The sequence below is a fragment of the Dermacentor silvarum genome, chromosome 11 (genome assembly GCF_013339745.2).
Source record: "Dermacentor silvarum isolate Dsil-2018 chromosome 11, BIME_Dsil_1.4, whole genome shotgun sequence".
Lineage (NCBI taxonomy): Eukaryota > Metazoa > Arthropoda > Arachnida > Ixodida > Ixodidae > Dermacentor > Dermacentor silvarum.
The window spans coordinates 96,403,347-96,419,018 of NC_051164.1; the positions used below are offsets into that span (position 1 = coordinate 96,403,347).

A 15,672-nucleotide genomic window follows, 5' to 3' on the forward strand; every position below is an offset into this window, starting at 1 on the left:
CCTGGCCCGCCACCCCTTTACCTTAAGCCTGAGCCCGGCCCGAGCCCGACTCGAAACCGGCCCGAACCCGGCCCGAGACCGAAAAATACATGTTTTTCAAAGTTGAGAAGCCCGAGAATAACTCGCAGAAAGCCCGAGCCCGGCCCGGGCCCGCGTCAAAATACCCGAGCCCGGCCCGGGCCCGGGTCAAAAAGCACACGCCGTGCCCGAGCCCGGCCCGAGCCCGTGAAAAAACTCCTCTACCCGGCCCGGCCCGGCCCACGGGCCGGGCCGGGCCCGGGCTTTCGGGTAAGCCCGAGCCCGTGCAGTGCTCTATAAGTACCACACCGAATAATCTAAAGGCCGTGCATCCACATTGTCAGCTACCACAAATCTTCAAAATGTTAAAGAAATAGTTGTAAAGGTTTATCGGTATGTAAACAAGTGACAGTAAGACCATCGCGCCGAATAACAAACTTTCTGAAAGAGAAGTGCTTAACAGGCAGCAGTGCAGACATTCCTGTTACAGTAAAAAAAAAGTCTCCTGTGCTTTTCAGTCCAGAAAAAGTTAACTTTATCTTGAACCTCTTCTCGCCGGTGGTCGTGCTCGCGGCATGCAAGAATCAGAGCATGCCGCGAATTCACTACCGCGATCTTCAACCGAGTAATGACAATTAAAAGTCAACATTACCACGTATATATATGAATGAGGTGATCGATCGAGCTCACGGCGTATTTGTTGATAAACTTGAAAATGTGGTGCAGTAGAATGCCGCCACTACGGCATAACGAAAACGGCCATTTTACGACTTCTTTTGCAGTGACACCTTGTTCAACTACGCTGGTTTGCGTCGCATTCTGAACTGGGCTGCGACCGGGTCGCAAGAATTCCGCAATGCATCATTCGAGCTTCGCAAAGTCAAATCGGGAGTACGTGAACAAAAGCCGAGGTGGCAATTCTGTGTCACAGAGGTGAATGATGACATGGCCGAAAGTGTGAGCTACCTGTACGTGCAGCACAAGTTTAGCCACGAGGCCAAGAAAGAGGTAACGTCTGTTTCGCTGTCCCAGAAAAGTAATACTAGCACTAGCAGTAAAACATTTCAATTGAAAGAAGTATACTACAGTTTAAAATGTAGTTTAGAAGTCATAGCCTACAATTTCACAAATACATACTCTACCTACATTATATTCATGGCCCAAAGGAAACATGTACAAAATTGTGCATGAAATTTATTCTAGGAAGGGAACGCTTTCTTGCTGCTAGGACTTCCAGTATGTTGTGCGACCACGTGACAAGACCTATAGCATTAGTGTGCATGTCAATATGTCATTCGAATATTTCGAAGGTACGAGTTTCCTTACAGCTTTCTGCTCTGGGACCTCCTTCTATATAATTTATGTAATAAACTTACTAACTCAATAAAACGTGCTTCTCATTCCGACTTCTATAAGGTACATCGAGATTGAGACGTGCAATGTGATACTCAAATGTTATGTTTGACATTATCAAATCTCCTACAAGATTTAAACATACTTTTCATTTGCAAGACGGATACTGGTAAGTGTCTAGATGTATGAATAGCCCTATTCACTGCAGCTGAAAGCGAAGTTGCACATTTACTGTGTTAGGAGCCAATACTTTTACCAGTATTGCACGAAAGAATAACGGCAGCACATTTGCACATATTTTTTTCGTAATGAAAGTACAGCTGCACCATTGCAGTGCTGAAAAGCGTTTTCTTTACTTCTGTGTTAATGACAACGCCACTTTTCTCAAATTTCGCGCAGGCTATGATTTACAAAAACTTGATAGACATAAGCATATGTAGCACAACAGTCCATCCAGGGAGCAATGGATTGGAATAATAAGCAAGCCGATGCTGACGGATTTTCGCATAACTCTGTTAACCCTACGATAGCCTCTCCAAAAACGTGACTAAGAAATTAAATGTATCCACGTTGTAACAGGACTGTAAGAACAAAATTGCATTTTTGTAGGACTACTACAGCTCGCAGACACATGGGCAAATCCTATAGTGTAATTAGGAGAATTGAAATGCTCATTTCGGCTTTTATATTAGTACCCTTTAAACAGCGCAGAAAAAAATGAGTACGCTGCATCAAGGACGGAGCCACAGTAGGGCATGCGAAACGTCTCTTGCGTGCTACTCAGAGTGTATGGATAATGGAGTGCAGAAATAACTATAAAAATACGGAAGTTACATTTATTCAGGCAATTAAGCTGACAAGCTTCAGCTATGATACAGCTAGCGATGGTCCTGAGGTCCAATCTTTCAATCGTTCTCACTCCCTATTCGTTGTGGGCCCGCGTGATCAAACGTCATCATCATCATCATCATCAGCCTATATTTATGTCCACTGCTGGACCAAGGCCTCTCCCTGCGATCTCCAATTACCCCTGTCAAACCTGCTGGGCGCGAATTGGGATCCCTCTGTCTGGCTGCACGAGCCCCTTCACACATTTTCAGGGCCCTACGGCCCAACACGGGAGTGCCGTAGACGCGTTTCTGCAACAACTTGCACAGGTGTAAGCCTTATAACTCCTAATGAGCACAGGTCTGAGAAATGTCTCTGCTATGGCAAAGTGAGCTCTCTCATTGAGCTCCGATTGCGTCATGCGTGGGACGACAATGACGCCATCTGTGCGTGCGACGCATGCATATTAGAATGACGGCTTCTTTTTTTAACACGTCGGTACAAAAGTGGGTCATGAATTTGCAAAGGTGGAATCGATATTAGCATTACATGTTTTCGTTACATTTCGTTAGGTACGTGTAAGGTTACATACGGTTTTAGCAAGCGTCCTCTTATGCTGACCAATATGAAAGACGCTTTACGTCAAAAGTTGGTGAGGTCAACAACATTGCATGGAAGACAGCCACTGTGACAGTGTTGAACTAAACTGCATATTATTTTAACTAACCACGTGGTTCACTTCGGTTACAATAGATGACGCTCTATAACATACAATAAGGTGGGAAGAATTGGTTTAGTTAAAGGAGAATATGCTAACATAAAGCATTAGCAATTTGGAAACACCATAACTGCACGTAGTTCCACTTTTCACTTTTCCACAACTCCACTTTTCATTCAATTTGTCAAACCAACATTGTTCCAGGTTGAGGACCTTGCAAGAAGAATCATGGCTGCCTTCAGTGAATCTCTACAGACCCTTCAATGGGTGGACAAAATAACAAAAGCTGCAGCAGAGATGAAGGTGCGTAGTTTGTTTTATCACTGTTGACAAAACTTCAGATAGCATTGATCTTTTTGCTCTAATTTTGCGTCTTTCTGACGTGTGCTATCGTCGTAGTTATTCCAGTTTTAATTCATAGTTTTATGCTTGTGCTAGTGCTTTTTGTTAGCATTTACAAGTTTGTGGCACCGAATAGAACCTCAATATATCAAATTAGCCGATTTACCACAATGATCGTTTGCACACAGATAAACTCCTCCGTAATATCACCCCCCAACAACTACCTTCAACCCCAATAAAAGCGCATGCTGACGACGACATGCTTCCGATGCCTCTCTTTCTGTTTGGTTTGCACGTGACATGCATATTCATTCGTATGACCTATGTCCAAGGAACATCAATGGATCTTTGTCCGACAAATTAGGCATCCCCTTACTTCACATACTTTTTTATTGTCCAAGTGATCTACATATGGTTCCAAGAACCTAAATTAATGCCATCTCTGAGTATCAAACGTTCAAGGTGTTGCCCTCAGCATAAACAAACAAACGTCACTTCCTCCTGAACAAGCACGAGTGATGTATACAAGATTGAGACAAGGTTCGTGAGCCATTGACTAAATACAGAAGTACGAAGCGACAAGATGATTGCGAAAGATTTCACCATGCACCAGTTCTTTCGGGAGGTTCTATTCTCAGAACACAAATATGCTTTGCTTTCAATATTTTTCAGCTGAAGAAAATGGGAATGAGGATTGGATATCCTGACTGGCTATTCAATACAACATACATTGAGGGACTTTACAAATTTGTGAGTACACAGTCATCAAGCAAAGGTAACTACTTGTTTTCAGCAAGAAATAAATGGACCCAACTTATAACATGATTTACTTCTGTACAATAGCTCCACGAAATGGAGCTGTCGAAAAGCTCCATTTCCACACACTCATATTGAGATCACGAAATAAATTAGAGCTGTGAATCAGGAATTACATTAGGTGCATAGTTACGCGTCATTATTCATATGGTGATAGATGATGTGAGGTTTTCTGAATAACATTTCTAGAAAATATGAGTGCCCGGACATTCGATTTATAGCATTCATCAGGCGACACACAGCCGAAAGCCTTTTCAATAACTTTCTTTTTCTTAAAAACGCTGACGCGGCATAAGCATTTATATAAGCACTAGCAATTTGCTCTAAGTGAAACAAGATTTCCAGACACTTTATAATTCACAAAAATCACTTGAGCAAAGAACATAACAATTGTAGCACGTGCTTCCTGAAAACTTATCAAAACTGAAGGTTCTGAGGGGTTCAGAGTTCTTTACTAGTAACGATCACAAGAAATTTTATCACAGCTTTAAAATATTCCTACCGCACTACTTCTGCTGCACCAATCGGATGCCATATGCGAGCACTTTCGTTAATGTCTTCAGCTCGATCTACTTCGAATGGCTTCTACGGCAACAGCAACCCGGTAGCAGCAAGTTAGAACTCAATTATACTTCGTAAAAAAAACAGGCAACTCGCCTGTCCCTGAAATCACCCAAAACTGTTAACTAATGCAGGTACCAAATCTGCCCCTCAATGCCTCCTACGGGGAGATGATGTACGCGATATCTCTAAACAACTGGAAACAGGAAATGCTGAAGCTCCGACGACCATACGACAATGATGCCGAGTAAGTTGTGAGCATTACTTTGTGCATTTTCATGTCTACTGAAAGAACGCCTTGAATGCCCTTCTAGAAGAAAGCGCTCTTGTTTGAACTATAACGAGAATTTATCAACAAATCATTAAATATTAACAAACACGGAAAACGTAGGATCTAGTCTTCCGTCACGTTAACGCTACAAATCCAAATGTTTACTGTCGACATATGCGAGGCAGATGACGGTAATCTACCATAATATCTTATGCGAAGCTGTAACCTTAATCCAAGCTTGTAAGTTTTAAGAGGGAACCCAAGCCACCACACATTGTCAAGTTGCACCCGGCAACTGAGAGTAGAAGCAAGTCTTTTTTGCGATGACAAGGTAATGCCAGACAAGTGAAGACACTGCAACAGGCTATTGCCAGAATTTCATATCGTATTTAGTCACTTCCTCAGTAAAAACTGAAGCAAACAACGCTACGAATACTGAGGGCTACGACAAAGATGCCTCGAGAGTGACTCGGTCAACTCAGTACTCTTGCAAAAGCACAATAATTTGACCTATGAAGACAGGTTAGCCATGACAATTACGAATTATCCTGTCAGCAGTTAGTTTTCGTTACTGCCCGCACGGGTCCATGACTAACGTGTTTGCAGTGTCTTCCCTTGCGCAAATGCACTTAAGGTTTTTGCCCTCCTGTTTCCGCCACTGTGGACCCTTCTGTTCATTATAGCAGTTTGTGTTCATTCCTACTTGTATCTGCATTTGCATACTTGCCTTACAGTGGCATGCTCAATGGCCATGGCACAATACGGAAAGCAACGCGCACTGCAGTAAAGCGTCGAATGTATATTGCACAAAAAATGTGAACGTTATCTTCATCAGGTACAATGTTCGTACTGTCGGCCAGTCTTGAACAAGTGCCTTCATAAAAGAAGATGAATATGTTTGCCAAAGCTACTGGTAATGGAAATGTGTCCAGGTTGCTTCATTAAATCCAAAGTTTATTGGCACATTGTCTATCGGTCGTGAAGCACGTCAATGTTCGCCTTTCCATTTCGTTTAGATGGTCAAAAGGGGCTGCAGTTCTCAATGCTTTCTATACTCCGAGTGCGAACGATATTGGTAAGTATTCAGCACTGATCTCTACCACAGAAAAAGAACACAATTTTTATTTCACTTCAGCGTTGATATTATAGATGAAATGGCAGCCACGCGGAAGTAACTACTGAAGCAGTCTTTCAGCACGACAGACACCTGTAAATGCTGAAGGCAAAGGTCCGGCTCTTACTTTTATTAGTATTTTATTGGCACGAGATCAGAGAACTCTGATCTGGTGCAACCCAATAAAATGTGTGTTTCAACGGCACAGCTCTGACACTTACTCTGGCTTCTGCTTCTTGGTGCCTTACTAATACAGTATGCAATTACTGCGGCCAGGAATATGGAACATCCATAACACCAAAAAATCACAACTGCGTGTGATTTTATTTGCAGAAGATCAGTTGTAATCCATCTCCTGAAGCAGATTGAATAGTCAAAAACTTCAGTCCAACGAAAATACATCAATTATTCTCAGCCTTTGCGGGAAACCTACCGACGATTTTTAGATTCCTGATCAGTGTCAACGCCATGAAATGGATGAAGGGTCAAGCGTCATCAAATAAACATGGGAAATGGTCATTGAAAATCAAGGAGTCTGGCCAATGAGCAATGAGAGTTTCGAATGAACTGTCACTTCCTACTACGCGACACGGTAAACTTGCGTAGTACGCATCTCTTTAGCGACCCAACGCTCGAGAAGGCTAGCGCAGTGTTAGAAAAAGCACTGTAACAAACAAGTGCACTTTCACATTCACTACAATACAAGAGCACGCATGAATCTGGTGCGGACTTTCGCTTGAAATTTTAACACGTCTGTAAACAGATTTTTCAGGAATTAGTATCTTCAAAAACAAACGCCGTACTTGAGAGATATTTTACCATTGTAGTCCAAGAATGGCTGTAAATATTTCACCTCCACAATTTTTTTCAGCTGTGAACGAGAACTTATTTGCGACTTAAGACACTAATCCTAGCGAAAGAATGTAGCACGTTTTATATGTATATTTCGGCGCCTGTGAGATACGCTGCAATGTCGCCAATGCGAACAGTGCTACTACATAATTAAAATCATGCTATAAATTCCATTGAACAAAAATGCACAAAAGCTGCCCTAAGTTGTAACTAATTTACATTGCTGACAAACGTGTTCCTCTGAGAAAGAGTAAAACTGACCAGTGGTTCTTCGATAAACCCGATTTTCTTCTTCACCTATGAATTTTACATAAAATTGAAGACTGGAATAAACTTAGCACTGCCAGTGTTTCGGTACACCTGTAAGTTGTTCGTGCGTCTGAATTACGAAAACATTCAATTATTGTTTTCTTTTTCCTATTTTTTCTCTTTTTTTTGCTTTGAGAGCCTGTGGCCTCTATACTTTTTCCGACGGATGCAGTACGTGCAGCCACGGTAATTTCCTTGTGACGTGGATATACAACTGCTTCCTACTTGCGGTACAGTGCTCAGGTGTGTTAGAAGGAGCGCCCGAACGCTTGGCCGCCGACACCTGCAGCACCTGTACACTGTGCATCGTGTTCACTCGTCGATAGCGCGGGTAGGTATCAGGAGAAGGTGCTGCGGGTGCCAATGGTCACGTGCTCGCGTGTACGTGATAACACACCTGACTACTGTACTATTACAAAGCTGCTCTGCGCAAGCCCGTAAGATGTAAGAAAGCTCTGAAAGCTCTGACTGTGACATGAAGCTAGAGAGGGAACTTGTATAGGATTTTTCTTTGCAGCTTAATGCTAGTCAGGTGGGTGATAATGTTTCCTATTGACTGTACTACAGAATACAATATGCTCTATTCCTTTCAAACATAAAACAGTTTCACTATGAAGCATTCAAGTTCATGCATTATCATTCACCATTTCTACAGTGTTCCCTTCGGGAATTCTTCAAGGGGTCTTCTACGAACATGGGCTTCCACGGTGAGTCGCTGAATGCAGAGAATTCCGAGAATGCTGACACACTGAGTAGGCGGTCTTAACTACTTTAGACTTTAGTAGCCTAGGTTGCTTTTGGCTAATTTGTATATTGGAAATAGGTTCAAGACCAGAGGACATCATACGAAGGAGTGAGGATCAATTAGTGGCAAGAAAATATATGACTTACAAGAAGCGCCTTGTACGGAAGCTATAGAGCTGGTAGTGTAGTTATTATAGAGGACGGTAAGGGGAGATTGCTCCATTTACCGATGAATTTTGGACAAAATTGTTATTTTGCCGGTTATTTCCACAATGTGCAACACCACATATACATCTCCAGTCTGAATGAGATAAAATGTGCATAAGGCGAGAACAAAGATCGCTTCAGAACGTTTGATCGTAATGATAAATTTTGTCAAGAGAGATAGACGAGAACATTTACGGTGTTAAAATAAATCGAGTAAGGTCAACTTTTTTTTATAAAACGCTGGCCTGATTGGAATAGTTCAAAAGTATTTCTGGATTGACGCGATGTTTTCTCGTTGCCCTCTTCGAGAGACGCCAACAGTGAGGTATTATTCAGACATCCAGCAGTAATATATCCAAAACAATGTCGCAGTAGAGCCCCTACAAACTCAAAGCAACATCTCAATGCTGGTTTCTCAAATAAATTTAACTCCTTTTATTGTTAATACAAAATGGCCGCTTTGCGCTAGTTATGCGATAGGCCTGCCTAAAAATTATTGGTAGTAGCTCAAATCCGCGTAAAGTCTAAGTATAGCTAATGCAGAGGGCCTGATTCAGCTTGCAGAATGGTGATAAGTTTCATATGAGAACATTGCTTTTACATCCATTCATTTTCTTTTTCGAAAGTATCAGAATTACAGCAATTTCCTTAACGCATGACGCGGTTGCTTGCTCGTATCAGCAGACGACAATATGCCGGCGCCTTGTCACTTTACCTCTAAAAGCGCCTTGCTCAGTTCCTTGTGATGTTCAACGAATCTCATGAAGCCAACTTGTGTCACTCGGTATGTGCCTCTCTTCGATTACAAAAAAAGATAAATTTATCTGGTGCTGGGCGGAATTCTGCACTAATGAATTCTTGGGTTTTACGTGCCAAACCAACGGTTTTATAATGAGGCGTGCCGTAGCGGAGGACTCCGGATTAATTTTCACCACCAGGGGATCTTTAACGTGGTCCCGATGCACAAGGGCACAAGTGAACCCACTTCATATATATTCAGATAATCTTCTCTTAATTCAGACCAGGTCATTCAGAACTCAGAATCATGAAAATAAAAGGAAGGGCATGACAAGAATCCGTCTGCAGTGCACGTCTCATAGATCACATGTTTCAGCTGTGGCAATGTAGTGCGTCACTACATTGCTTCAATGCTAATCGCATTAACGTCACCAGTCATCTTGAGAAAGTTTCAGCAGTCATATTTCTGATAACTTAAAACGGATTAGCAAGAACCGTGTCCGTTACTAGTTTCCATGCCGATGTTGTACTTAACGTTTAACAAACAATATCAAAACATTTCTCACAAATTTAAACCCATCCTATAGACAGCTGTATCTTTGTCGACAGTTCCATGAACTTTGGAGCCATTGGCATGGTGGTGGGCCACGAAATGACCCATGGATTCGACGTCACAGGTAGGCCTGAGAAAGCCGATGCACGGAACAACACGGTCTAGGGTACTGAATATTTGAAATTGGTTCGGCGGAAGCCCGTAAGGTGGCGGAAGGTTCTTGAAATAGAAAATTTGTCATCCACCCTACTGTAGCACTGATTTGCAAAGGAAACCCAGTACTGTTTCACATAAAGAAAGGTGCTGAGTTGAAGCAATATTCATCCTCGTCTGTAGGATCGAATCCGGGACCGACGCGCTTTCGAAGGAGTCGCTATGCCATCTAAGCTAACTGCGAGGTCCAGCAGATCGGAAGAGCTAGGCCAAATTACTTGACAACCTGAAGTAGACGGACAGTGAATATACCAAATCAGTTCGGAGGAATCCCGACAGGTGGAGGAATATGTCTGATGTGATCCTTTGGAGCAGAAACATTTTTATGAACTGCGAAGCTTTCGTTCCGAAAAAAAATATATTGGGTTGCCTTTGCAGCGGCGTTCTACAGTAGGGTAGGTCGCCAACTTTTTCTCAAGAAGTGAAAGTGCACACACACGAATGCCTGTGAAAATGTTCAAACTCAAGCTTTTACTTTTCCGAGACTCTGCATATGCCATAAGTGAAACGAGGGCATGTGTAGAGGTTGGGCATTACGAACATTTGAGCAGGAAATGTGAGAGGCTGTGTTCTTCTACTTAAGACAGTTCACTCCCCCCCCCCCCCTGCCACATGATGTTCAATATGATTATCACGAGCTTTACACATGACCCATAAATGGGCCGAAGAGTGGCCAGCTTGGAGGAAATGCAGTGATGATTCTGGAGGCAAGGAACTTCGCTTTGCGATGGGAGTTCCTCGGCAGCTTCATAACAGAAGGTTACAATTAAGCACTCTCTCGCACTCCGCTTTTTGATATCTCAGGCCTTGTTCAGGCAGATATTAGGGCTGGGCGAGTCCCCCACAGTCACGGCGCTTCTCCAGCGACTAACAATAACTCGCTCCCATTTCCTTGCGGCGCTGAACAACTTGCAATCTTTAGGATTGGAATAGCCTAAACGGAGTAGTCTCAACCCGCCATGGTGTATTTCTAACATTACCTGCAGGTTCAATGTGACCCGGCTACCAGCGAAGCGCACCATTCCAACTGCCGAAGTTAAGTTCCTTGCGTTGGACCACTTGAGCACAGCGCATCAAAGTCAGCTACAAGCGTACACAGACCGGTCGGTGTGTTCACAAACAGATAGCTGCGCAACGGCATTCAACAAACCGTCCCTTGATGTAACTTAGTCTGGCCGCCTGGATCGCGTAGTTTTGTGTACAACAGTACAAAGTGCCGCAAATAATTACGGCGGCCTTGCGAAAACTACGGGCCTATTCGGCACGAGATATCGTGGTGCTGACGGACTCATATTCTGCATTACAACGATTACATCTTGCCCTACCTCGAGAGAAGTTTACAAGACACTCTCTAGCACTGATCAAAGATCTAATGAGCAAGGAATTTAACGTAAAATTTCAATGGATTCCATCCAACGTGGAAATTGAAGGAAACGATAAAACTGACACTCTTGCATGCTTAGCGCTTACATACGTCAAGCATTTTTTCACAACACTAAGGATGCAATCCGTAATCACTTTAGGGCGATCCACAAGACTCAACACCAAACCTGTGTGATTCATTGACTTACTCGCGAGGAAGCGACGCTGTTTTGCTGCATCAGAAACGACGCCGCGTGCACCCAGGGGCCAGGCTTCGTCATTCAAGACTGGACATTCAAGACAGGAAACGCGATGGTCGACAGCCTACAAAATAGTGGTCTTTCGCACAGGACCTTTGAATACGTCCTTTTCCACTGAGGCCCCACGGCAATCAGGAAGAGATTGTCGTCCTGTAAGACACGGGAATCAGAAAGAGTGCTGATTGCCTTCCTGTGAGACATGGGGCTCATCGACACCTGGTGACACACCCCAGATCTCAACTCATCGGAGGCTCGGGCGGCTATGTATGGCAGGCTAATCCCGCCTGCTGAAACACCACCACCACCACTCCAAAAACCATGGTTTAGGATTTTAAGCCACGTGCTCTTTTCTACAGAACAAATGGATGTCAATTGGATGGGATGTTCGGGTGAAACTAACACTTTGCTTGAATGGCCACACAAGCAGCATGCGAGAATAGACGTTCGGAAGCTACATATTTGCTGGAATCGACATGAACTTCATCGTTATGTCAAATATGGGCTCTAAACCGGCGCGCATGCTATTTCACGTCTTTATTGGACTGAGAGTGACACGAAGATCAAACACGGGGTCGCTGTAGTATGCCTTGAATCGCGAGGGCATTTCAAGCCTCGGGCTTTGGACGGCGTGGTCGCGTGAGCGGTGTGGGTGAAGACAGGGGAATCATTCGGGTCAGCATCACTCGGGACTCGAAAAACAGTCGATGGTCGCTCTACCACAGCCGCTCAGTCACTGCTCGTGCTCCACGATTCTAGTACAATTTTAAAATTTTCGTGCAACTCCTGTTAAACTCTCGAAAACGATTAATCGAACATGTCTAATCTATTAAGTATATTGAATGAAAGGTGGACATAAATGAAGGTTAATCGTTTTGTGCGATACCTTTATTCAAATAATCGATGAATCGTTCATTGATATCACCAACCCTACAACGTCTGTAAGATTTTTAAATACGGTTTTGCACTAACAGGTAGATAGTTGTCGGTTGTGCCCTTGACGTATTATATTTGTTTTGCATGATTTGTCCAAGTCATGCGGCGTAAACCCTTTTTTTTTAAAGTTACTGACAAAACAATGTTCGACCCCATTAACCACTCTCACTAATTCAAAATGTTCAATTCGCATGTTGTGCCTACTCTAAGAACTGTGGTCATATCTGGCATGTTCGCTGTACCAAGGCGCAGTCGCCGTCACCTTTTAAAGTTTAACTGAAACTAAAATATCTTGCGTACCTTTCTTAAAACAAATTTGCACCATAGACTACACAATAAGGAACAACACGGATGCCGTTATGTGGTCCACAAGCTTATTTATATATACGAAAGTTACGGGTTGTAACATCGAAGAGGATCACTACTTTGGGAAATTGGTAGGGACACAATGACATGTAATAAAAACTTATAAAATTCTTATCTTTCTCGGGTATTATAATGCGTATTTCAAGGATGCTTTATCTTGATCGTCAATAGGACGTCAGTTCAATGCAGAAGGTGCCTTAAAACAATGGTGGACCATGAACACTACCATTGCATTTATGAAGAGGGCCATATGTTTCCTGAAGCAATATGGAAGTATCACCGACAAAGAAGCGAACATGACGGTGAGGCTGCTCAGGTTGTCTTTATTCACGAGAAATTGATGGTATCCAGTAGTAAAATAATATTTATGAACAATAGTGTCAAATATTGCTGCGTTCTGCACCCTGCGGGAACTTATTCAGGTTGAGACAATGCGCAACTGAGTGGAGGTTGAACTACCTCACTAGAAATCGTGCTCACGCAGGTTGTTCAAGTATACAGCAAAGTTAACAAAACATATGGACCCACATGTTTATGTATATGAGGTCATCATAGGATTAAGACGTCCCACCAGCCATATATGTTTTGTGTAGAAAGTGATTCTATGTTAGTCTTTTCCCGTTTGCCATACGAACGAGAAACACCACATTTTCTAAGCTTCGTTTTTGGCACGCCTTAACTGAAGATGCATTGTGAAATGTCGTAGTTATTAGTTCTTCAGTAATGCCAAAGCTTTCCATCATTCCAATAACATAACTTCTATTTAGCTTCTGTGCTCTAGCACCGTGTGTGTTAGTGTCCTTGTGGCTTCTTTCAGTTTTCTCACAACACTAAGCACCCAAACAAAACAATAAATATAGAAAACTTGACTTTCTCTAACCCACTTCAGCTAAATGCCAAACAAACTCTGGGCGAAAACATTGCTGACAACGGTGGACTCCGTTTGGCTTTCGAGGTAAGTTGCACCAATTGCAGACGATTCGCTGGCTGGAAATGTAATCACAGGAACGAAAATCACCGGAAACTAACTGCATCGTTAAAGGAATGGTGCACCCAGGGTTAGATTTTCTAAAGATGATGTGCATTGCAAATTTTCTAATGGGAACCATTTTCTTGACCTCAGTATATCGTAAAACGTAAGCACAAGCAAGAACCTGACATTCAACGTTATATTTTATTGCATCATTCTTATATTTTCACGTGGTAGTAACAGTCAAGAACACAGCTAGCATAACTGTAAATGGCGACAATAACCTATTATTGGGCGCACCTATGCCTAGAAAGACAGGCTACACTCAAAGCAAACGATAGTGGTGAACACAGTCAGCGATCATCGAAAATCTGATCCGAATAGTGCCGTGGCTTTTATGCATGTGTCATGGTAGTTTCCAGAGTAATCGCTGGTGCCGGCCGTATCCTTCCAGAAAGTACTACACAATTCGCGTCGCACATACGATCAGATTACGCAAGCTTCGATGACAACCGACAACGGGCAGAACCATCGATAACATTCCAGTAAGTTCAAATCATGCAGGCGCGTCCTGCGCTGAGCGATAACTTTGAGTTAGTGGGGGAAATGCAGTGCCCGAGAAAAGGATAAACAAGAACACGTGCCAATATGCTCTTCAGTTTATTGTTCTTTTAATTAACTGCTTAGTTGTCCCAATCAAGTGGTAAAGATGTCTTGAGTGTCTATAGATATGTGTAGCACTTCATGTATGATCCTTTCATCGCCAATCTTCCCCCAAAAGCATCATAAATCACATTCGCCTCCGTGACACCGCTGCTTCGACGAATCGCAATGCCTTTCCTCCCGATTTGGTGTTTTAATTTCAGCGTAGCTCATGGACTGTGCAGTGCATAAACGTAAATATTTTGTGAGATCGTAGTGACGTTGTGATGCCTAAATCCTAACAAAGGGTCACATTACATGTAGTACAGCATGAAAATAAACACAATAGTATACATTACAATTATTTTTACAGCATTTATTAACCTGTTAGCTCATATTCACCTCATGTGAATTCAAACATGTGTGTCGAAAGTGGTTCTTTTGAAACCATCCTTGCGAGATAATTCGTTGGCGGTTCTACCAACAGTGGCGGTAAAACAAACAGTAGAACCGAAAGAGCACAGGTCAGCTTTCTCTCAAATTCATTCGTAATTCTTCACGCGTTAGCTATCTCTGTAAAAAATGTAGAAAAGACAAAATACTACGACAAAGAAAGCAAATAATGACTTCTTTTCGATGGCTGAATCTTTAAAAGGCCAACTGCACTGAAATTTCATTCTGGTTAAATTGGTTATACATTAATAGTAACACTGAAGCAATGTTGGCAAACCCCGCAGGGCCCCTAACTGTATAATGTTCATGTAGGAAGCCTCCAAACTGCACCTCAACAGACAACACGTGACTCTGGTGGCTAACCGCTGTGACGTAAGTCGCAGCACATCACCACAGGTTTCCATGGGTGCTGCGTAATCTAGGAGGTCATGCCCAGGAGCCGCACGTTCCAGTCATGTATCACTTCCGGCGAGCGGTATCATACTTTCGGTATCAAAAACAGCGGTTTTCGCGAATGTTTTGTGACGCTTCTACTCTCATTTCAATTCTAAAATTAGGCACAGATGCTCCTTTATATATACACTATCTTTAACTAGGCTCATTACGCGGTTCAAAATGTCTGCAGTTGGCCTATAACCAGTATTTATAGTTTCGCGGCCACTAGAAAGCGGCTAGTACTTAAGCAGATGTGAACATTCATTCATCTTGCCTTCTGCATACAGTCTAATTATCAATAATGATTTGAGACTTTTCCGAACAGTCTCTTTCATACACCTTTTCTCAAAGGCACCTAGACAAATTTCCTCTTGCTTTCCAGGCATATAAAAAATTTCTGGAAGAGAACGGAAACGTAGACATTCGGTTAAAGGGTCTTGAAGATGTCAACGGGAAGCAGCTGTTCTTCATCGCAACCGGAATGGTTTGTCCCACTCAAGCGACGTATTTATTTTTAATGAGCAACCTTAATCCCTGAATCCTCCCTTCAAAGCGAGCCTGCATGAAATCCTTGATCATGTTTTTTTTTTTCACAGATGTGGTGCAGCTTGAGC

The 15,672-nt window shown here is 42.8% G+C and overlaps 1 protein-coding gene across 1 annotated transcript in view; it reads left to right on the plus strand.

Annotated features, from left to right (window-relative positions):
- LOC119432499 (neprilysin-1-like) overlaps positions 1-15,672 on the plus strand; it is a 94,042-nt gene that overhangs the window by 16,808 nt on the left and 61,562 nt on the right. The window lies entirely within an intron of this gene.